General features: G+C 36.3%; 1 pseudogene; it reads left to right on the forward strand.

The window, feature by feature from the left end:
• Positions 1–18,345: 18,345 nt before the first annotated feature.
• The window catches only part of LOC149178914 (glutathione S-transferase omega-like 2), a 93,166-nt pseudogene continuing 87,404 nt past the window's right edge, over positions 18,346–24,107 (forward strand).

The following is a 24,107-nucleotide window of genomic DNA, read 5'->3' on the forward strand; positions in this document are numbered from 1 at the left end:
ATTGAAAATGAACACAAAGAATGTTGTAAAAAATATGGTTTCTATAACGTATTTTTTATATGTGCAGGTATAGCCCAAAATGAAAATTATGGGAATGGAAGGAATCAACCTTCCATAAAACAACAAAGATATTTGACATGGAAACCATATACCTTGGATATTTGCGAAGAGAAGTGGGGAAAAACTCTTACGACTCTCGCACACCATATTATTGAGATGGTGATCGCTGAGTGGATGATAATGCTTCAAAATGACAAAGTATGTGATAATGGAAATGTGTGGAATAACCAATATAATTTCTCGTTTAACGCAAAGGAGAATGCCTTACAGATTGACATGCATAACAAAAGCAGACTGAATACTGTACAAACATAAGAAATTAAGATCAAAGACAACCTAAACAAATTTGAGAGAAATGAAGATATAAGGATAGTCATTTGACTTGAAGATGATTTAGATTATAGAGTTTTGAGATGGTTGATGCAGGGGTTGTGTTAACGTAAGTATGAACCTGCAAAAAGGAGGACAACAATAGAAGACAATGACAGGGTTGATCTAAATGATCATTGGTACTTGATCATAGGAGATATATATTTTTGGGTGTATATGGACAGAGAATAATGTCCTCAAGAAGATGCGATTTGGAATGAAGGAAGAACTTTTTTACAATTCTTACATAGGTTATTATAGAAGAAAAGGAGGACTCCAAAAGGTAAGAGGTTGCAGATTGTAATTTGATCTTGTTTGCGAGTCAAGGAGGATGTGAAGACCAAAGAGTTGCTTGAGAAATGGCAACTGGGGACTGTATGAGGGCAATAATCGATCAGTGAGGTTCATAAATTTTTACAGTAACAAGGAATTATATGAATGAATGGTTTTATATTTTCACACCAAGAAAGAAAACGTTTATTTTTCAAGTTGGAAGAATTCCACTTAAACAAGTGGAGAATCAAATCCGAGGAGAGGACAATTAAACAACAAGCAGGTGAGGAAGAATTTGTAACTTTTGAGTAAATTAAGAAATAGGTGGATTTTTGTGATGAAATGATGAGGTAGTCAAATGTTTCACTGAACTACGGAGAAATTTACCATCAATTTTTTGGAAATAGTGAAGGCATGACAACCAAGGATTAGGTTATTAATTTATCACGGCATTTTCAGAATCATGGAATTGATCGAGAATGAGAAGAAACGTGTGATTGACTGTCTGTCGAAACAACTTATAAATATGATGTCGTGAAATAAATTAAATGGTGTTGAAATTATAATTTCAACTGCAGTGAACAGTTGAATAGCAGCAGCTACTTTACTTAAAAAAATGGGCCACCACCATTACTGTCCCTTCACCCTTTAACTGTTTTTGTGTTCCCTAAGGAGGAAGATTAGATCTAGTGCTGCGCCATTACTTCTAAACAACCGCATTAAAGAGAAGAATGGCCGAAAGTGAAAAGAACTAGCCTCGAGCCGTCGCAGCATTTATCAGCGATGGGTTTCAACACCACCAACTCAAGAAATACAACAAAAGATAAGATTTTTTCATCATGAGCAGCAGATTGTAGTAGAGACTTCATCAGCGAGTTAAAGCGGTTGGTGGATAAGTTATGACCCCTTCCCGCACTGTAAAAAGCAGAAAATGTAATGAACTATAAAACGCAGACACAACAGTGTAGAAAACATAGAGGTTTTTTTTGTAACGCACAGCAGTGCTGAAACTGTAATTTTCTAAGATAGTGAAAATTTGGTTTGTGGAACAGAAACATTCCTGTTGTAAACCCTCTGTCAAGATGAAGATGCTCTTCAACATAATCTCTTGTGAAAATCCCTCTATGTGAGGAAGACATTTTTGTAACAGTTGGTTTATTGTTAATGAATACAAGTTTTTTTTGTGTTGCTGAAACACCGTAATCAGAAAATAGTTTCTCGGTGTCAAAACAGAGTGTTGGTGAAACACCAGTTTCAGCGTTGCTGAAACACCGTTGCTGAAACACTACATTCAACAATTGACGAAACTGCGTTGCTGAAACACCGTATTCCGCAAACGATTTTTATTTCCGTTGTGTTAAAACAGAGTATTGTTCTGTTTTGTTCAGTTTTGTTTGGAATTATCAGAAATTCTCATCATGGTATCAGAGCTTGTCCAGGCTCTTTGAAGACATCAAAGAAGCTGAAGGAAGGTTTCTTGCTGCAGCAAATTATCCAGCAGAGTGAAAACGCTGTCAAGGTATTTTTCAGATTAGTTTTTTGTGTAGCTGTTGAAGACAATTAAGTGATTTTTAATACACAGTCAAGTATTGCAAGAATGGCCAGCACCAGCACCAGCGTGGGTATGTTTAATACCCAGCTCCCACAGTTCAATGGGAAAAACTATGACTACTGGGCAATAACCATGAGAGCCCTGTTTGCCTCACAAGATGACGAGGAACAGGATGTTTCCTCTCAGAATAAGGAAAGATTTAAAAAATAAAGAAGTAATTGCAGCAGTGACACAAGAGGCTCTCTAAAGCGTACCAAAAGATGAAAATTGGTTGTGGCATTTGAGATTTGGACATCTCAACTTTGGAGGTCTTAATTTGTTGAGTAGAAAAGGAATGGTAAGATGATTACCATTGATAGAGAAGCCAGACAACCTTTGTGAAGGTTGTATATTGGGGAAACAACACAGAGAAATTTTTCCATCAGGGAAAAGCATAAGGGCAAAAGCACCCGTAGAGATTGTCCACTCATATTTATGTGGACCGATGCAAACCCCATCATTAGCAGGCAGCCAATATTTTCTAACATTTATTGATGACTTCAGCAGAAAGACTTGGGTTTATTTTCTGAAGAATAAAAGTGAAGTGTTTGAAAATTTTCAAAATTTCAAAGCACTTGTAGAAAATCAAAGTGGGCTGCGTATCAAGGTTTTAAGAACTGACAGAGGAAGTGAGTATATCTCCAAAGAATTTTTACTTTTTTGCAGAGAAAATGGAATTCATAAACAATTTACAGCAAGGTACACCCTGCAGCAAAATGGAGTTGCTGAAAGGAAGAACAGAACAATCATGGATATGGCGAGGAGCATGTTGAAGGCAAAGCATTTGCCAAATGATTATTGGGCTGAAGCTGTACACTGTGCAGTATATATTTTGAATAGGTGTCCTACAAAAGCAGTGATGAACAAAGTGCCGAAAGAAGCATGGAGTGGGAGAAAGCAAGGAGTCACCCACCTGAAAGTTTTTGGTTGTGCGGCTTATGCACACATTCCAGATCAGCTAAGGAAGAAATTGGACAGCAAAGGGGAGAAATGTATTTTCATTGGATACAGTGAGGAATCTAAAGCTTACAGGTTATATATCCCATCCACCAAGAAGTTTTTTGTGAGCAGAGATGTTCAGTTCATTGAGGAGGAAGCTTGGGATGGAAGCATAGAGAAAACAGTTAATGTTAAAAACGGTTTGTCTCATGATGAAGATGATGAGGAGTTGGCTGAAACACATCCCCAAACAGCAGCGCCAACATAAGGACAGCAAGAGACACCCTTGAGGAGAAATGAGAGTGCTTCTCTAAGCACACCACAAGGAGGAAATTCAAGTGCGTCCTCAAGCACTTGCACACCAAATGAAAGAGGTAATAAATTCATAAATTTAATTGACATTTATGATGAAGGAATGAATTCTTTGTTTGCTTTGTATTGTCATGTTGATGACCCTGTTCATTTCGAAGATGCAATTAAAGATGAGAAATGGATAGAAGCTATGGATGAGGAGATGAATATCATAAAAGAAACAAGACATGGGATTTAGTTGAGCTACCAAAAGGTAAATAAGTCATTGGAGTTAAATGGGTCTACAAGACCAAGAGTAATGCTGAAGGAAAGATAGAAAGGCACAAGGCAAGACTTGTTGTCAAGGGATACAAGCAGCAGTATGGGAGAGATTATGAGGATACTTTCGCACCGGTTGCAAGAATGGAAACTGTGAGAGCAGTGTTGTCCATAGCAGCACGAAACAAATGGAAAGTTTACCAAATGGACGTGAAGTCAGCATTCTTGAATGAGAAGAAAGGCCAAGAGCACAAAGTTTGCATATTGAAGAAAGCTCTTTATGGGCTGAAGCAAGCACCAAGAGCGTGGTACAGTGGGATAGATTCCTATCTACTGGAGAACGGATTTGAGAAGTGTGAGGGAGAACCCACCATTTACATCAAAGAAAATGACGGTAAAATTTTAATTGTTGTGTTATATGTTGATGATGTGATTTTTACAGGTAATGATGACTACCTCATTGAAAATTTCAAATCAGTCATGAAAGAAGAATTTGAGATGACTGACATGGGTTTGCTGAGATACTTCTTAGGAATAGAAGTAGATCAAAATAAAAATGGAATTTTTATTTCGCAGGAAAAATATGTAAATGAAGTGTTGGGCAGATTTAACATGCAGGACAGCAAGGCAGCAATCACTCCCACAGTGATGGGATTAAAACTCAGCAAAGAGGACAGCAGCAAGGATTTTGACCCTAGCGTGTACAAGAGCATAGTTGGCAGCCTTATGTATTTAACTGCAACTAGGCCGGACATAATGCATGCTGTTAGTTTAATTTCCAGATTCATGGAGAGGCCAAAAGAAACACATTGACAGGAAACAAAGAGAATTCTGAGGTATGTTAAAGGTACAAAAAGGTATGACATTTTTTATACTGTTTCAGAATGTTCAGATTTAGTTGGATACGCAGATAGTGATTGGACTGGAAGTGTAGATGACCAGAAAAGCACATCCGATTACGTTTTTCACATAGGTTCATGAGCCATTTCATGGGCTTCCAAGAAACAGCCAATTGTGGAGTTGTCTACAACAGAAGCAGAGTACGTGGCAGCTACAACAGCAGCGTGTCAAGCGGTTTGGATGAGGAGAATGTTAAGAAATCTATGCCAAGAGTAGGCAACAACAACGGTTATTTTTTGTGACAATAGCTCAACTATTGCATTGTCCAAGAATTCTATGTTCCACAAGAGAATGAAACACATAGACACAAAGTTTCACTACATCAGAGAATTGGTGAACAACGGAGAAATCATTTTACAACATTGCAGGACTCAGGAACAGGTTGCGGATATTCTGACCAAGCCATTGGACCAGAAAAGTTTTGAGTTTTTAAGGAAACGTCTGGGTATGACTGATAACCCAGCAGTTGAAATTAAAGGGAGTGTTGAAATTATAATTTCAACTACAGTGAACAGTTGAACAACAGCAGCTACTTTACTTAAAAAAAAGGGGCCACCACCATTACTGTCTCTTCACCCTTTAACTGTTTTTGTGTTCCCGAATGAGGAAGATCAGATCTAGTGCTGCGCCATTACTTCTAAACAACCGCATTAAAGAGCAGAATGGCCGAAAGTGAAAAGAACCAGCCTCGAGCCATCGCAACATTTATCAACCATGGGTTTCAACACCACCGACTCAAAAAATATAGCAAAAGATCATATTTGTTCATAAAGAGAAGCAGATTGTAGTAGAGACTTCATCAACGAGTTAAAGTAGTTGGTGGATAAGTTATGACCCCTTTCCGCACTGTAAAAAGCAGAAAATGTAATGCACTATAAAACGCAGACACAACAGTGTAGAAAATATAGAGAGGTTTTTTTTGTAACGCACAGCAGTGCTGAAACTGTAATTTTCTGAGATAGTGAAAAATTGGTTTGTGGAACTGAAGCGTTCCTGTTGTAATCCCTCTGTCAAGAGGAAGATGCTCTTCAGCATAATCTCTTGTGAAAATCCCTCTATGTGAGGAAGACATTTTTGTAACAGTTGGTTTATTGTTAATGAATACAAGTTTTTTTTGTGTTGCTGAAACACCGTAATCAGAAAATAGTTTCTCGGCATCAAAACAGAGTGTTTCTGAAACACCAGTTTCAGCGTTGCTGAAACCGTTGCTGAAAAACTGCATTCAGCAATTGACGAAACTGCGTTGCTGAAACAACGTATTCCGCAAACGATTTTTATTTCCACTGTGTTAAAACAGAGTATTGTTATGTTTTGTTCAATTTTGTTTGGAATTATCATAAATTCCCATCAAATGGAAAGGGAAGTATTGTGACAAAGAAGGGATTTTTATTCTCTTACATCAAAATTTTGTTGGTGGGATGATAATTGAGTAGGATCAAAAATTTGTTTTGAGTAGAGAATGTGCTCAGAGATATAAGGATTATACAAGATATGTCAGGACAAAAAAATTGACAAGAACTATACAAACACTGTAAATAGGAATCACGAGCAACAGAGATGTGTACCAACAGAAAACACATTCGTACAGTGAGATAAAATAAAGAAGCAAGAACAAGTTAATAGTGCAACACAACAAAGTATCAATCTTAGTAGTCTACACACAATGATGAAATAACCAAACAAATTTACAACAAAAGAATCAAGTTTGGGATCCTAGAGGACTCAATGATTAATGACACAAGGCTGCTATAATCGTACATAAAGGTGGAAACATACCTCATGGAAAAGAATCCATAATATTTTGTTTCTTAGAAGTATGATGCATGGGCATTGATCAAAATTTTGTTTTTTAACCACTAAAAGGTCAATTAAATTTACTAGACGAGTTAGTTTCTCAAAATCTGCATTTTGTTAAGATAGATTAGGAAACGATTGTCATATAATTACTTGAGTTTAGTAAATTGTTAGATCTTGTTTAATAAGGATTGATTTTTCGATTTTAGACCTAAATTGGCTCACTTGATCCTATTTCTGTGGTTTTGAAGGAGCTAAGCAATGTATTTGAGGTTGGAATTTGTATTAATGAAAATGCTATTGATTTGTGTGTGTAAAGTTGGCTATGTAACTCTCGGATCTTGTAGTCCCTCATTTACCGGTGTTAAACTTTTGTTATTTAATGAGTGAAATCTATATCGAGATCCTTAATGCGAGCGATCTTAGGATTTTCATTGAATCTTTGTATAATTCCATAGAGGTCCTCCTTTTATGCCTCTGTTTCTTCAAAACCAGACAATTGACATAGGTGTTAAAATAGCTAATTAACTCTTGTATGGAGAACAATCTAAAATTAGAGAGTGAGTTAACTGAGCGCTGAGTCAAGTTGAATTTAGTGATTGATGAATTTAGTAGGCGGTTACATGCGAAGTTATTTTAGGTGAGTCACTAGATGGAAACATATAAATATCCCTTACCGGGTTCATTGTAATTATCAAGTTTTTGTGTGATCAATAGAAGAGTAGCATCTCATATTGTTTTTTGTGTGTTAAATTTTTGTTTCGCCTCTTTGCACTTTCCACAAATTGGTATCAAAGTCGAAGAAAGATCAAAAAGTCAGTGAAACCAACATAGCGGTCAAAAAGAGATAGAAGACTGAAAAATATCGATAATTTTTTCGCTTTGGCAAATTTGTCAAATAATTAGTGTACAACAGAATCGTTAAATAACTAAAGTTTTTCGGATCAACGCTCCCCTCCCGATGTCATAACCTACGCTGAAGGAGGAAAACATACGGTTCTTTGATTTTTTTGCAATGCAACGCCCATCCACCTTGTCGAAATCTGCGATTCTTTTATCTTTTGCAATGCAATGCCCATCCACCTTGTCAAAATCTGCGTTTTTTTTATTTTTGCAATGCAACGCCCCTCTACCTAGTCGAAATCTGCGTTGACAAAGACCGTATTAGAAATTCAAAGTTTGAGTTTTTAAAATCTCTAAACTGTTTTCTAGAAGTCACGTGGGTTTTCAAAACAAAAGCGCTACATATTCGGTGTGATTTTTTTGTTTTCAAGTCTTTAAAAGCTCTAAACTGTTTTCTAAAAGTCATGTGGATTTTCAAAATAAAAGTGATACATAATAGGTGTGAATTGTTTTTTAATATCAATGTATTTTAAAAGGGATTTTTTATTAGAAGGCAATTTTTTCTTTTTTGCGGAGGTATTACTATTAAAGATTCTCCAAAGGGTTTGAGTTTGGTTTTTTAAAAGATTTTTATAATGAATTTTTTTTATAATCTAAAGGCTTTTAAAGGATCTGTTGAAAACTGTTTTACGAGAGGGCTTTTCTTTTTAGTTTTTTATAAAGCTTTTATAATAGGTTGTAGAAAACAGTTTTTTTTGTAAAAGGTATTTTTATAAAATTGTTTTTATAAAAGTTATTAAAGAAGGCTTAACAATGTTTACGAAGGGATATTATTATTTGAAGAGTATTTTTTGAAGAAAGATGGTTTTCTCAAATTTCCAACCCCAATTCCCATCGTTTACAGCGAAGGATTATGATGTGTGAGCCATTAAGATGGAACCCACATCGTAGGCTCATGATGTTTGAGATTATGTCCAGTTTCGATTTTCAAAACTTAAGGATGAAGCAAAAGGATGAGCTCTCACTAATGCAGAGAGGGATCTGTGGAAGAAAGACAAGAAGAAGAATGCACAAGCATTGCAGCTTATCCAACAACGAGTGGATCAAACAGTGTTCTAGAAGATTATGATCACGTTTTCAGTAAGGGAGGCATGAGATATCTTGGTGACAAGCTACAAAGGTATGGCCAAAGTCAATATTGTTATGTTGCAAAATACTATGAGAGATTTTGAAAGAATACAGATGAAGGAGATAGAGGACATCGATTCTTTCATGACTAAAGTCATGACTATTGTAAATTAGTTAAAAATTTATGTTGAAGAAATTAAAGATCAAACAGTGGGTGAGAAGGCCCTCAGATCTTTGTCTACCAAATTTGATGTTGTGGTAGAAACTATAGAAGAAACCAATGATTTGACATCACTCACAGTCGATGAGATGATTGGATAACTTCGATCACATGTGCTAAGAATAGATAGAAATAAGGATTCCACTTTAGAAACTTCTTTCAAAATTCAGGTTTCTATTTCAAGAGACATAGTTCGAGGCAGAAATAGATCAAGAGGTAGAGGACAAGGCAGAAGACATGGTAGTTAGAGAGATGGCCAAGAAGACTATGAACATGAAAACGGAAGAAACTGTAGAAGATTTAGCAATAATCAAAGAGTTGGCAAATCAAACATGAGATGTTATTATTGCAATAAATTTTGTCACTATGTTCGTGATTGCAAGAAGAGGATAGTTGATCAAGGGAGCGAGAGAGCTAATGTCACTTCAGAGAGTACTAACTCCATGTTCCTAGATTTCCATACCATGCATGAACCTTCTGATAATGTGTGGCTTTTAGATAGTGGTTGCAGTAACTACATGACACGAAACAAGAATTTGGTTGCTTGGATAAGTCTGCGAAGACAGAGGTAAAGTTTGGGACTTAGGAGATTGTGGATGTAGATGGCAAAGGAGTGGTCAATATTTTGACCAAGAAGGGGCAGTCGAAGATAACCTCATAGGTATATTATGTCCCTGGTCTAAAACATAATTTGATAAGTGTTGGTTAATTGACACAGAAGGGATACAAAGTTACCTTTCAAGGACAAAAGTGTGTTATATATGACACGCCCCCAAGCAAGCAATTGACAGCAAAGGTGTAGCTGACGAGGAACAAACTCTTTCCTCTAGTTATGAATTATAGTAATCAAGTCAGTTCTTTTAAAGTTTGATGTTCTAATTATTATTGGTTATTTCACTTTCGATTTGAACACTTGCACTTTTCTGGTTTAATATTGTTGTAGCAAAAGCAAATGGTCAGAGGATTACCTCCCATCAAAGAACCTGCTAGTAATTTTGAGTGTTTCATCTTGGGAAAGCATCATCGTGAAAGTTTTCCAATGGGAGTTGCATACCGAGAAAAGAAACTTCTTGATCTAGTGCATACATACTTGTGTCGACCTATGAGGAAACAGTCGATTAGTGGAAGTTGTTACTTCCTCACTTTCACTCATGGCTATAGAAGAAAGACTTGGGTTTACTTCTTGAAGAAGGAGTTTGAAACTTTTGCAAAGTTTAAGGAATTCAAAGATTAGCAGGGAAACAAAGTGATCATTAGATCAAGGTATTAAGGTCAGATCATGGTGGAGAATATGATTTGAAGGAATTCCATGATTACTGCAAACAACATGGAATCATAAGAAACTTTACAATCTAGTACACACCACAACGCAATGGTGTAGCAGAGAGAAAGAACATAACCATTATGAACATGACAAGGAGCACGCTGAAAGGAAGAAATTTTTCTAATGAGTATTGGGCAGAAGCACTTTCATGTGTTGTTTATGTGATAAATAGATCTCCTACAAAGAGTGTGATGAATAGAGTACCAGAAGATGCATGGTCAGGTATGTATTGCAACATATCTCATCTCAGAGTATTTGGATGTGTAGCTTATGTACATGTGCCTAAACAGCTAAGAGGAAAATTGGATGATAAACGTTAAAAATGCATATTTACTAGTTATAGTGAGTAATGAAAAGCTTACAAATTGCATAACTGTGTCGCCAAGAAGACCATAATTAGTATAGATATTGTGTTCAAAGAAAATGAGTCATGGAATGCGACTGTAGAATAAACGGTTGATGCAGAAGTGCCACTGATGGAAGAAGATTAAGTAGTATAAAAGGAACGGCAAGACACACAGGTGAAGACACCAAGCAGAGACACACCGATAAGGACTCAGAGATTTTTCGAGTAGCATGGATCTTCAAGCATATCAACAGATTGAGATTCTCCCAGCAGTCAATCAGGTGATGAATCAAGCAATGGTAAGAGAAAGATGAGAGTGTGAAAGACATTTATGATGATTTGGATGTTAGTTCAAATTTTAAGTTGTTTTCATTCCAACCTTCTTCATTTGAAGATGCAATCAAAGATGAAAATTGGGTGCAAGCCATGGATGAAGAAAATGAAGTTATTGAAAATAATAATACATGGGATTTGGTTGATTTTCTAAAGGAAAAAAATCTCATTGGTGTGAACTGGGTGTACAAGATGAAGTCGAATGAGAATGGTTAAATTGATACATTTAAAGCAAGACATGTAGCAAAAGGATTCTTGTAGCAGCTGGGAATAAATTTTGGAGAAACATTTGCTTTGGTAGCCAGATTGGATACTGTAAGAGAAGTTCTAGCCACAACAACTAAGAAGTTGAAAGTATATTAGATGGATGTGAAATCAACCTTCTTGAATGGAATTATAGAAGAAGAAATTTATGTGGAGAACCCACCATGTTATGAAGTTGAAGGTAAATAAAATAAAGTTTATAGGTTGAAGAAAGCGCTCTATTGACTTAAACAAGTGCCTAGAGTTTCGTATAGCATAATTGACAGCTACATGATCAAGAATGGATTATACAGAAGCAACATTGAACCTACCTTGTACACAAAGGTAAATGAGCATGAATAGATTTTGATTGTTTTCTTATATGTTGATGACATGATTTATACATGTGATTTTGAATTGGATGAATTTAAAACAACCATAATGAAAGAATTTGAGATGTCACATCTTGGTCTCATGAAATACTTTCTTGGCATAAAAGTTGAGCAATTTGCAAAAGGAATTTTTATTTGCCAAACGAAATATGCTAGAGATTTGCTAAAAAAATTCAGGATAGAAAATTGCAAAACTGTTCCTACACCAGTTGCAACAGGTACAAAGTTAAGCAAGGATGATGAAGGATAAGATGTCAATCCAACTCTATTGAAAGGATTGGTTGGGAGCCTCATGTATTTCATAGCTTCAAGACCAGATATTATCCAAGGAGTGTGTTTGATTTCTACATTTATGGAGACTCCCAAAGTCACACATTGGAGTGGAGGAAAAAGAATTCTGATATAGATAACAAGAACTAGAGATTGTGGCATAATGTATGAAAGAATAGAAAAGAAGGATTTGATTGGGTACACAGACAATGATTTTGCGCGAATTTTGGATGATAGGAAGAGCACTTCCGGTTATTTGTTCCATCTTGGTTCAGGTGTGATTTCATGGGCATCTAAGAAGCATCTAATTGCGACACTTTCATCTGAGCAGATGTAGAATATGTAACAACAAGGTCAACAACATGTCAAACAGTATGGTTAGGATGAGTATTTGATGGACTCAAGAAGAAACAACAAGGATCAATAACAATATATTGTGACAACACCTCTGCAATTGCACTATCCAAGAATAGTGTGTTTTAACATAAGAGAAAGCATATTGGTACTAGATATCACTTTATTAGAGAACTTGTGAGCAATGGAGAAGTTCACTTGAAGCCTTGTAAATCGAGTGATTAATTGACTGATATATTTACTAAGCCATTATAAAAGATGTGTTTGATTTCATAGAAAAAACTTGGGTGTTATAAGCCAAGCTCAGACATAGACCAACAAACATCTTTGAGTTGTTATGAGTCATGTCTTAGTTTAGCGGCTGTAATTAAGGGGGAGTGTTAACATAGCTAATTAACTCCCGCATGGAGAATAATCTAAAATTAGAGATCAGTTAATTGAGTGCTGAGTCAAATCAAGTTAAGTGATAGACGAATTTAGTGTGTGGTTGTGTGTCAAGTTATTTTATTTGAGTTGCTAGTTGGAAACATATAAATATCTCTCACTCGTTTCATTGTAATCATCAATTTTTTGTGTGATCAATAGAAGAGCTGCAAATCATATTGTTTTGTGTTAAATTTGTGTTTCTCCTCTCTTCCTTTCCAACAAAAGATCCTATATTTCATCGAAAGGTTCCCTTTTCCTTTCTATATTTTAGCCTTTGGCCATCAATATTTATAAAGCCCATGGGGAGAAGATTTTCTATAGTTCCTTTAGAGAGTCCGTTAGTTAAAAAAAATCAGAACCAATTCTCATTCCTAGAAAGACTTAGAATCCTCACCTAGATTCCATAGTGAGATCTTGTTTGAGCGCAAAGGAAAAGGCCAGGCTAGAGTTGTGATTTAATGGAGTGCGAGACAAATTTATGTTTGAGAATTGTTAGAAACTATTTTTTGTTGCACAAGATTTTTTTTCCTAGGAATTTGAAAGTGTAGGAAAGTGGTTCGTTATAGAAATGTTAGGGATCAGGACCATTAGTCAGTGAAGGTAGAAGCTTTAACCTAATAACTAACATAAATAGAGTCTCATCTCAGAGCCTTAATTTTGGGCATTTGGAAAAGTGAACAAGTGACTTGTTAGTCATTGAAATGAGACTTATGTGATCCATATCAATTTTGTGAAGAATCTTCGGCGAAAATCACATAGAAAAACTTTTGTCGACGCATTTCGAACCAACCAGTGTGGTTCATCGCCAGGACAAGTTGAATGAGCAGATCTCACTTTGCACATTAAATAGATAGGGCAGAGTATCCCATGACTCAATTGTAACGGCTAAAAAGACAACAGCTCAATTTGACCGAATAATGGCTAGCTTGGGTATATATATATTATTAATTTAATAAGAAAACTCGGTTATTAATATTCAAATTAAAATGTAAGTGGACCATGTTACAAATATATACTAGAATAAGTAAATTAAGTAAATCATAAAATAAATTAATTGCAAATATATTGATAAATATAAATTAAAAATGAATTAAATTAAAATTATAAAATAAATTAATTTAAAATTGTTAGAAAAAATATTAGTTAGTTATAAACCCAAAAAATAGAGTAATAGAGTAATAGTTAATTATATTTATTAATTAAAATATATAATTATAAATATTCGCCAAAGAGTTTAATCAAGATAAAATTAGAGAATTCAAGTGTTAGAAAAATATTACAATATTAAAAATTAATTCACGGTCTTATTTAAGGATCAAAAAATAGTATATTAGCTTTAAATTAATTAATTATAAAATAGATTAATTTTAAATTAACATAAATAAATTAAGCTTATAGAGTTTTCACATATATAAATATTTATTTATTTAAAAAAAAAAACAAATAAATTAATAAAATAAAAAATAAATAAATAAAAATCAAAATAAAAAATAAATAATAATGATAATAATAAAATAAAATAGAAATCAAAAAATTAATTAATCAATTATTTAAAGGAGGGAAAGAAAAAAAACGGCTAGGAGGAGAGGGCTGGGACCCAGCAACTACTGATCTTCCAGCCATCCTCTCTATTGAGATTATTTGGCCTTTTTTCAATCTCAAGGGCTTCCCTAAATTTTCAGTGATGGAATTGCGACACTCTAGCAATCACACTAGCCTCCTCGATGCAAACATGATGATTGGTTTTCAACACATGCTTTGCTAAAGCGGAAGACTTAGTTCTCATATGCTTGAGGTCAGCTGCGTGCTCACTAATCATTTGATTAATGGAGCGACCAGTCTCACCAATATAGGGGGTCCCACAAGAACAAGGAATAATATAAACCCTTTCATGTCCTTGGGGTCGATGGGATCCTTCACAGATCTTAGGGATTTACGAATGGTGTTAAGAGGTCTAAATGTTGCAGGGATATTATGCTTCTTAAGAACCCTCACTATCTTATCCGTGGTCCCCTGAAAAAACGGAAAATGGACACCAGGAATCTGCTCTTTAGGCCCTCTTCTCGTTAACGAATTCTTAGCTACTTTGAGGAAAGCCTTTTGTCCCAAGTGTCTGCTGTAACCATTCTCAACAAAGACATTAAGGAGATGGGATTTCTCCTCCTCGAAGCTCTTTTCATCAGACATCCTTAAGGCATGAGTTGCAAGGGTGTTGAGAACCCCCAACTTCTGGGCTGGGAAATGGTGGGAACTAGCATGAAGATACTACTCAGTATGAGTTTTCTTGCGAAAAACTCGGTGGGAGAGGGAACCATCCTCATTCTTAGAGATAAGAATATCAAGGAAAGGGAGGCAACCATCGACTTCTTGTTCCTTAGTGAACTTAATAGTTGAGGATTGATTATTGAGATGATCAAAGAAGAGATCTAACTCCTCTTGGTCGTGAGACCAAATGAAATTAGTGTCATCTACATACCTCTTCCAAAGCTTGGGTAGGAGACGGGTTGAGTTCAGAGCCTTATATTCAAAATCTTCCATAAAAAGATTAGCAACAATAGGGGATAGGGGTGAGCCCATGGCAACCCCACAGGGGTTAGTCCCTGCCTTTGGTAGCGCAGGGACTCTTGCGATCGATGAGCCTTTATTTAGCATTAAATTTCTTTAGCTAACCATTACATTCACCGTTTAACCAATGTTTCAGTCGAAATATTTGTTCAAACAATTTTTTATGCAAAGTTTTAACTTGGATCTCTTATTGCAGGCAAAAGATGATGATTTTATTAAAACTTAGGATAATCGATTCAAATCGATTCAAATTTCACTTGAACTTTGATTTAATGCTAGATTGTTCCTAACATTACTTGGGAAACATTTAATGTTTCTCGTCTCATTGGCTTTATCCAAAGTCTGGATTCACCTTACAATTTCACTTTGCAAATTTTATCCAAACTTTGAACCACTTGTGGTGGAGCCAATAACTTGCCATCACTTCTCGCCACTTGTCATATCTGATAGGTACTTCTTGCCACCTACCATTGTTTCATTGATGTTTCATTTCAATGCCAACACATCGATTCTTCTCACCATTAATTCATCCCATTCCACCACTGATTCATTCCATGCCACCGCCAACAGAGAGAAAAATATAGGTCTTGTTCGGGCTCATTTTGCATCCTGCAAAAAAGACATGAAATAATCAATGAGCATCCTACCGAAAATATATGCAAAAATTGCAATAACCAGTGAGCATCATTGTGTATACAATAATCAGTGAGCAATGTTGTGTATGCAATAATGAGTGAGTATCCTGCAAAAAATTCATGCAAAGACCTGCAATAATCAGTAAGCATCATTGCATGCAATACACTTAGGTAAGCTTAGTTAATATTACAATAATCAGTGGGCATCGTTGTGTATGCAATAATTAGTGAGCAATGTTGTGTATGCAATAATCAGTGAGTATCTTGCAGAAAATTCATGCAAGGACCTGTAATAATCAATAAGCATCACTGCGTCCAATACACTCAGGTAAGCTTAGTTAATATTTTGTTAATGAGTGAAGCTCATGTATATTACAATGTTCTTCTATTTGTTAGAATGTTTTTTTATTTTCTATTAACAAGCTTGGCAATAAACCTCATTCATCTTCCCTATTTGATACATCAATTGCAATTACAATGTTCTTCTATTTGTTAGAATGTTTTTTTATTTTCTATTAACAAGCTTGGCAATAAACCTCATTCATCTTCCCTATTTGATACATCAATTGCAATAACCCTTTCACTTGCCTTTGATACATCAATCTTCGATTTTGTAACTTTAGCTCTAAGTTTCGATAGCCTTAAGCTTAGAGTCTCAGGAGGTCATGGACTGAGTAGTGGGTTCAAACTTTTGGATTAAAAAAGGACTCTTTATTATAAAGAACTTTCCTAGCCCAAGGTCATCACTTACCATAGCGAAGGTCCTGAAGGGTCTTTGCTTCAATGCTCTTTTCCATGAATTAACATCTCAGGAAGGCAAAGTAGTATTTAAGTGGTGCGTGAGCTTCTTTGAAATGAAATCACTAATATGAGTAGGGGGAAAGATGAGAGCTCTACAGGCATCTCTCAGTATAGTTTTGTTGAACTATTTTGACCTCTCACTGATGAGGTATTTTTACAACTCGCTGGTAAGGGAGGAAACAAACATAAAGCATACAAAACTACTATGTGAAGGCAAAGGTCTTTGCTTTCACCTGGAATAACTCATGTATCCATCTCCATAGTAAAGTAAAGGCACAACCTACAACTACTTTTGGTAATTTCTTTTTTAGATAGCAACCAAAAATCTTTAACAACAAAAGACCACCACTTTTTGTTTTAAACATAAACCTACTGCTACTGTATTTAAGTTCCAACATCTAACTTGAAAGAAATTATATTATACAGTACGAGTTTACTGACCTGAAAATCATGTGACGACATCTAAAAGCTTTTGCACGATACCTATAGAGTTTGTTACACCGATCCATCTCAGTGATAGCATGGTATCATAAAGAAAGTACGCCAACTAGTTGACAGATTAAATAAAGATCTATCTCCCCTTCCTTCATTGAATTCATTGGACTGCCTATTTGCTAGTTCAATTAACTAAAACAACAATATGCGCATTACGTGTTTCCACTGACCGATAAGTTTTGAACGGGCCTGACACTTCTAAACATAAACTGCATGACTTTTTCACAAGAGGGGCATCTGCATTTCGTTCGGACACTCTCTTTGCAAACTACCTCACCATTTTAGGCAAGGGAAGCAATATGCACCCCACTTCTTAGGTGCTTGCCCATTGCATTCTAAGGGAAAACAAGTAAAATGAATCAATGTGGGTATGGAATGAATAAACCTGCAACATAGCTAAACCTGGATTCGGCACAACCATACGATCTAGAAGCGGCAAAACATCGACCTGGATTCGGCACAACAATATGATCCAGAAGCGGCAGAACAAGGTTCGTTTCTAGGGCTAGTTGTCTAGTTAGGTTTATCCCATATTAAGTTTCTGTACCATGCGAATGAATGTCTTCGTATAGTAACATTTCTGCTGGAAGTACATGCGAATGAATGTCTTTGTATAGTAACATTTCTGCTGGAATTGGATCGTCTTTATGATAATAATATTTAAAATTCAGTACTATTGAGCTTTCTTTCCATTGGGGATTAGTTTCCTTTGATCACTTCTCACTGCTACAGTTTCTGGAGAAGTCTGTCTGGATTTTATGTGACAAGAGTTTCTCTGCAACCAACTGTGGATCATGCCTCAAGTGTTGTGATCAAGATCTGAGTGGAGCACTTCAGGTGTGATGTAAAAGGATAATATGAATCATAATATCATTTCATGGATTGCGAATATGACAATATGGAAAATATAATATGATAATGAATATGAGGATGATATAATCAGTTATGATATATAATTGAATTCTGTTAAATTTGGCTTCAGAATATTATTGTGTAAATCTTGTAAATGTACCTTCACCATGGATTACACATTTGGAGTTTGAATGTAATTTTCATAAAATAATTTGTTGCAAGCTATAAAATAAATACAGCAAAGTGATGCCCTCAATAAACTTGAATATGATACACTTTGATGGGTGGTTATCAAATTTTTAATGAGCAGATTTGTGAAAATTAGCTATATTTAATAAATAATAATTCTCTATTACAAATTGACTATGTTCCATGTAACCATACTTAATTTTGATAATATTATTAGGATTGCTAATCAAATCTGATATTACATCGGTTTAAATTAAACAGATATATATTAAAAATTACCCACCTCCCTCTCACACAATTCACTTTTATATAATAAAATGGTTTATATCTCACACAATTAGCTTTTATATAATAAAATAATTTATATATCAAACTTTGGTTCATATAAAGGTTCCTGGATCGCAGATAGTTGTCAAAACTTTATTTTTACCATATGCGGATTGATCAAGTCTTTGGACTGCATTATAACTGGTTAAGGATTTCAGCCCCGGCAGGGACTATCGGGGCTTGCAGCCCTCTTGTTAGAAATGGTCCGGGTCGGGATTGTCAATTGACAGAGAATGGGGACAGACATTTGTTCATCAATTGGTGTGAATTGTTCCGTCCCGGGAAATTTTCCCCGTGCGTTTTGGAAAGGGTTAAGTGCGTCGTTATAAAAGGCCGGGATCGGGATCTGTTCGGATGGTTATACCCGTGGTTTTATGGGCCTTCTCCGCTAGAATCGGTGTTAAGGTAAGTTTGGGATTGGTGTTAAGTTTTGTGATATAAAAGGAATTCCCTCCTCACGTTGTGACTTGGTGCCGTTGCTTTAGAATTTAAAATCCAAATTGAGTCTATATATATATATATATATATATATATATATATTTATGGTAATTTTAGAAATTGATTTTAGATTATATCATTTTTTAAGAAAACAAAAACCTAAAATGTAATCTAGTTATTAATATTTATTTATTTTATTATTGTGGCGATGAGAATAAGAACTTTTACCACTGAAACATATTATCCGGTATTCTTTTTATTTTAACAATTTCATGACTAAATCAACATGATGTGGTCCGTTACGTGGACAAAAGTCACGAAATCGATAATCAGGATAACGGAATCTCGGAGGAGAATCATTTTCTTAAAAGGAAAAAAAAAAACTCGTTTTAGTCGACTTTTCACGGTCATATTCTTTCTCGATCCAGAAGCATAAAAAAGCACATTAATTATGAAAAAAACGAGTAAACTCAGAATGTTGAAGAACAATATTTTCAACATTTCGATAGCGGTAACTTATTCTAAATGAAAAGTTCATATTAATTTTTTACCTCATACCCTATCTGCAACCTTTGAAATTAAAGAATTTTGTGTAAGTATTTTTAAAATTTATACCAAGCAAAGCCTTTAAAATTTTTCAATTTTGACCATCTTTCTAGGTAGACCAGCGCAACTGCATCATGAGTAAAATCCGGTCAAGAGGTAATCCGGGATTTAGAAATAGGTAATCAGAAATCGGCAAAGCTATTTATAATTTCTACATCAAAGTTTATTCCCACCGCATCGAAATTAAGGAAATATCGCGAACTATTATAAGTTTTACCTCGCCGACCAAACAAACAAAGGTATAACTTTTCATAAAATCTATTTATTGATACGCAATTTTGATATATCGTTTTGTGCGTTCCAGCTCAACTCCACTAAGATTAAAGACAAATAGAGACGTCCAACTTTCCTGCCACATTTTCTTTTGGGTCCCCAACGAAAAGCAAACGCTTACCATCCCACAGTGCAATTTAATGAGACTGACTCTCGTTGGACCAAGAATGGAACAAAATGAGACTGACTCTCTTTGGATTCGATGCGTAGATAAGCCCGGAAAACCACTTAAAAATGCTATAAAAAAAAAACAGTTGGGACGTCTTAGTCAGAATTTAGCCTCCGGTTTATGCAATTTCTGACTGCTAAATATGTCGTTTGAGATAGACAGAATTTAGCCTCCTATCATTTTTTCTCTTCCCTCCTCTCCTCTCTCAATTAGTCTCTCTATCTCTCCTTTGTCAATCCTTTTGTCTCTCCACCTCTATATTTATATGTATTTTTTCTTCCCTCTCTCTCTTGCCCCTTCCAACTCCATCTCTCTCTCAAGTCCTCTCTCTCTTCCTTTCTCTCCCTCCTTCCTTTGTCTCTTCGCCTATCTCTCTCTCTCTCTACCCTTCACTATATCATTATCTCTCTCCATCTCTCTTTCCCTCTCTACCCCTCCATCTATATGTCTCCCTATCTCTCTCCCTTCCTTTTATTTGTCTTCCCTCCTATCCTCTCTCCCACTCTCTCCATCTCTCCCTTGTCACTCCCTCTCTCCTTACCTCTATCTCTCCATGTATTTTTTCCTGCCTCCCTCTCTACCCCCCTACAACTCCCTCTCCCTCTCTCCATTCTCTCTCTTGATTCCTATCCTCTCTCCCACTCTCTCCATCTCTCCCTTGTCACTCCCTCTCTCCTTACCTCTATCTCTCCATGTATTTTTTCCTGCCTCCCTCTCTATCCCCCTACAACTCCCTCTCCCTCTCTCCATTCTCTCTCTTGATTCCTCTCTCTCTCTCTCTCTTAGACTATAGAAATTCATTGTAGATTCAAATTGCAGATGGTATATGCCAAAACAATTGACTTGAATCTAGAAGGAGTTTCCACAGTTTTTATCACAGTTGAAATCACTATAGAAGAAGAGAATACGAGTTTGTCTTTTCTAGGAGAAATCAAATTTGCAGTATCATAATTTAGAGCTAGCATGATGTCATTCTATGGATTGAGACTCGAATATGCCCTTGACTGTAGTTCAAACTATATTGGTTGGAAGGATAGGATGGAGGTAGTGTTGGAAGACGAAGGGCTTAAGGAATTCATAGACAAAGATATTCCTAAGGAAGTTGATGCTCAAGATCTGGTAGAGTGGAAAAATTGTGTGGCAAAGGCGAGAACGGTTACCCTAGAAGGAATTCGAGATCATATTGTCTCGAACCTCCATAGGAAGGAAACTCCATTTTCAATGTGGAAGCCCTTCACAAACTTGTTTCAAAACAACAACAACAATAAGAAGTTGGAATTAAATAAAAAGCTCAAAAAAATTAAGATGGAGAAGGGCGAAACAATACCAAAATACTTGACCAAGTTCACTCAATGTCGGGATGAGCTTGGAAGTGTCAGTGTTATAGTTTTTGAAGACAACTTGGTGACCCTAGAATTTATAGGCCTTCCCAAGAGTTGTCATAACTACCAATATTTAGTTAATGGGAGGGAGAAGCTACTAGAGTGGGAGCGATTATGGTCTGACTTTGTACAAGAAAAGGTTCAATGGAACACCAGAGATGGATCCCCATCCAAGCATGATGAGGAGGAGAAATGTGCCTTCGTTGGTAACACAAAGAAAGGGAAGGGGAAGTCATTCCACTCCAAATAAGATTCCATTCACGGAAACAAGAAGAAGGACTTGTCAAAGATTAAATGTTTTCACTGTCATGAGTTGTGACCCTATGCCACAAAGTGTCAGCACAAGAAGGCTCGTAAGAAGCCCTCGAGGGAGTATAAGGTGAAGCTCTTGCTTCACAATTTGAACTAGAATTGACCCTCATCGCTTGCATGGTGACATCGGTGATGGGTAGTGTGTTGTACCTGGATAATGGAACCTCATTCCATATTACCAACAACAAAGAGTTGTTCAGTGACATGGAGGGGAAGGACCTCGAGATACACATCAAGATGGGAGATGATTGAAGGTATAGAGTGAACGACATCAATACTATTACCTTTCAGAGGGAGTCTACTACTCTCACATTAAAATATGTCATGTGTGTTCCAAGTTTGAAGAATAATTTGGGTTTAGTTGTCATGTTGGAGAATCGTGGCTACGATGTGATATTTATCAAGGGAAAGGCTTTCATTTGTCACATAACCTCAAGATAGGTGAAGCAGATCAGGGATCGGGTGAAGAACCTCTACAAATTGGATGTAGAAGATTGCACTTCTTTGAGTACAAAATAAGAGAAGGTATAGAGCTGAGACATTAGTGAGTTGTGGCATAGAAGATTGGGTCACTTGCACCAAGGATTTTTGAATATCATGCAACGAATTTCTACAATACTTCCCAACAGTACACTAGAGCAGAGAGACACATGCAGAGGGTGTACATTAGGCAAGTACACTAAAGTTTCCTTTGATGATAAAGGCAATCGAGAAGAAGTGATCCTTGTTAGAGTTCACTTAGCTCGACAACATCCATGACCAAACACAAGTATTATGTAATATTTTTTGATGATTTTTCTCATAAGTGTTGGATTTTATTCATGCAGAAGAAAGATTAGACGTTCGCTAAAGTTTTTGAATTTAAAGCACTTGTTGAGAAATATACTGGCAGGAAAGATAAGGCTCTCAGAAGCGATATAAATGGAGAATATGTTTCGAATGAATTGAAGAACTTATGTGAATCATAGGGCATTCAACGAGAGTTAATAGAACCTCATAACCCACAACAAAATGGGGTGGCTGAAAGGAAGAACATAGGTATTGTGGAAGCAGAATGGGTGACATTACATGACCAGGGCATACCATTGCACTTGTGGGTTGAAGCATCCAACAAAATTTTTATTTGCATAATAAAATCCCTCACTGAATTCTCAGGATAAGTACACTAGAAGAAGCTTTTTCAGGTAAGAAATGATATTTAGCACACTTTAGGATCTTTGGTTCATTAGTTTACTGTCATGTTACCAAGGATGCATGGAAAAAACTAGAGCCCAAAGATGAGTTGGGCATATTTGTGGGGTACAGTGATACACCTTACAACTATCAGGTGTACCTGTCATCCAACGAGATGGCAGTGGTTTGTAGTGATGTGAAGTTTGATGAAGAGAAGGCCATGAGATGTTCCCTTGAGAGGGAGCCTCAATTACATGCAGATGAGGAGATTTTAGCTCCAAAGGAGGAACCTCAGGATGATGTGGAACATCCACATACAAAGGATCAGAGAGTGGAAGCACCCACTCAGGCAGAGAGTTCTAGAGATGGAAGGAAGTGCAGCAGAGAGGATGAAAAATTTATGCATCATGCTAGAGAGAATGTTGGAGCACCCACATCATAATGCAGGCACAAGAGGTCACCATATTAGTACACTTGCTACATGGCTCTGATAAGCGAGAGTGTAGAGGTTGAGCCATCGTCATTCGAGGAAGTAATGCAACAAACAGTATGGGTTGATGCCATGGTTGAGGATTATAACTCCATTATCAGAAACATAGTTTGGGAAGTGGTCCCAAGACCAGCAAAGAAGTCAGTGGTGAGTTCCAAATGGATTTACAAGGTAAAGAAAGCAACAAATGAGAGTGCGCAGAAACACAAGGCAAGATTTGTGGCTACAGGATTCCCTTAGGTGGAGGGAACTGATTACGATGACACCTTTTATCCAGTAGCAAGGTACTAATAAAGAAGATTTATTCTAACACTGTCAGTGTGGGTGGGATGGAAGATACATGAGATGGATGTGAAGACAACATTCCTCAATAGTATGATTGAGGAGGAAGTGGATATTGAGAAGCAAGAATTATTTGAGACCTTCAATAGGGAGTCTCATTCATGGAGACTCAAGGAAGTGCTATATGGACTAAAATAAGAAACCTATGCTTGGTACACCAAAATCAACAACTATTTCACTGGGTTGGACTTCACCAAAAGTGAAGAAGATGCGAACCTTTACCATATTGTGGTTGAAGGTAAATTGCTGATTATAGCATTATATGTCGATGATTTGATTCTAATAGGTAGTGAGATTATGATAAAATCTTGCAAAGAGGATCTTGCAAGAGAATTCGAGATGAAGGACATGGGGCTCATGCATTACTTTCTTGGTATGGAAGTATGGCAAGGAGATGGGAACTATTTGTCTCTCAGGGAAGTTATTCCAATGAGATATTGAAGAAGTTCCACATGGTGAGGAATAAAACCATGGACACTCCTCTAGTAAGTAACTAGAGGAAGGAGGATGCTACTTCAGGTGAAGTAGTGGATGTACTATTTATAGACAGCCTGTGGGTTCACTTATGTATTTTTTGAACACCTAACGAGACATGTGTTTTACAATTAACGAGCTTAGTCAAGCCATGGTTAAGCCAACTAAACTTTATTGGAAGGTAACTAAACATGTGTTGAGATACCTCA

The sequence above is a fragment of the Pinus tabuliformis genome, chromosome 4_1 (genome assembly GCF_031772625.1).
Source record: "Pinus tabuliformis cultivar Carrire ecotype Pingquan chromosome 4_1, CPIR1, whole genome shotgun sequence".
Classification (NCBI taxonomy): Eukaryota; Viridiplantae; Streptophyta; class Pinopsida; order Pinales; family Pinaceae; genus Pinus; species Pinus tabuliformis.